Source organism: Rhagoletis zephyria, unplaced genomic scaffold, assembly GCF_001687245.7.
Source record: "Rhagoletis zephyria isolate East Lansing unplaced genomic scaffold, Rhagoletis_zephyria_1.1 Rzeph_scaffold_16260, whole genome shotgun sequence".
Lineage (NCBI taxonomy): Eukaryota > Metazoa > Arthropoda > Insecta > Diptera > Tephritidae > Rhagoletis > Rhagoletis zephyria.
Genome location: NW_016173325.1, coordinates 1,411 through 2,842, shown reverse-complemented (window position 1 = coordinate 2,842; position 1,432 = coordinate 1,411). Strand labels below are relative to the sequence as shown.

Sequence of the window (1,432 nt, the reverse complement as noted above, 5' to 3'; positions counted from 1 at the left end):
CCCCTATACTCAATTCTGACAATCGATTTGCACGTCAGAACTGTTTCGGTCTTCCATCAGGGTTTCCCCTGACTTCAACCTGATCAAGTATAGTTCACCATCTTTCGGGTCACAGCATATATGCTCAAGGTACGCTCCAGTTAGAGGTATAAATAATAATAAATTATCATTATACATAACTATATGGAACGCCCCCCCGGGACTGAATTAATAGACTATTAAAAATAGACTAAAAACTAATCCCATTAAAATATTAATAGTTAAGTTAATTACGCCATTAGGTTTAAAATAACCCAATGACTTGCACATATGTTAGACTCCTTGGTCCGTGTTTCAAGACGGGTCCCGAAGGTATCCTGAATCTTTCGCATTGTTAATCATATAAATGCATACAATAAATATTAAAATCATAGATTATAAAATTATTGTAAAATTCCAAAGAATTTTAGCATTNTGATTATAAAATTATTGTAAAATTCCAAGGAATTTTTGCATTATATACAATAAAATCTATCAACACTTTATCAAATCATTAGTATTTATTCTATGTTAATAAGCTAAAAGCAAATTAATTTGAATAAACTTAAAACCAATGATCTTTTGATAAATATTTTAATTATGTTAATAGATTACAATGTCCTTATATGAAAAAAATGCATACTATCACTATAATATTAATAAAATTAATACTACAGGTATAATAATGAATTTTTCATAATGGATATTCAGGTTCATCGGGCTTAACCNTAATATTTTATTATGTCAATAGATTACAATGTCCTTATATGAAAAAAATGCATACTATCACTATAATATTAATAAAATTAATACTACAGGTATAATAATGAATTTTTCATAATGGATATTCAGGTTCATCGGGCTTAACCTCTAAGCAGTTTCACGTACTATTTAACTCTCTATTCAGAGTTCTTTTCAACTTTCCCTCACGGTACTTGTTTACTATCGGTCTCATGGTTATATTTAGTTTTAGATGGAGTTTACCACCCACTTAGTGCTGCACTATCAAGCAACACGACTCTTTGGAAATATCTTTCTAGTAATCATTAACGTTATACGGGCCTGGCACCCTCTATGGGTAAATGGCCTCATTTAAGAAGAACTTAAATCGTTAATTTCTCATACCAGATATTAAGATATTCCATACACTGCATCTCACATTTGCCATATAGACAAAGTGACTTAGTGCTGAACTGTTTTCTTTTCGCTCGCCGCTCCTTGATGCATTACAAAGGGTAAGTAAATGAAAAGAAAAAAAGAAAAACATTCAAACTTGTTTAAACAATGTTATATATTATTATTAATTATATGTATATATTTTAATAACAATAACAAAAGGTTTATTTTACAAATTGAATGAAAAGAACAAAAAGAAAACTCAAGTTAAGTATGTTGTGTTTTATATATAAAATAT

At 29.0% G+C, this 1,432-nt stretch overlaps 1 long non-coding RNA gene across 1 annotated transcript; it reads left to right on the top strand.

The window, feature by feature from the left end:
* The first annotated feature begins 485 nt into the window (after positions 1-485).
* Positions 486-1,113, top strand: LOC108379374 (uncharacterized). The gene is made up of 2 exons (XR_001849482.1): positions 486-729; positions 871-1,113. It is a non-coding gene; the product is annotated as an uncharacterized LOC108379374 (long non-coding RNA).
* Positions 1,114-1,432: the final 319 nt, after the last annotated feature.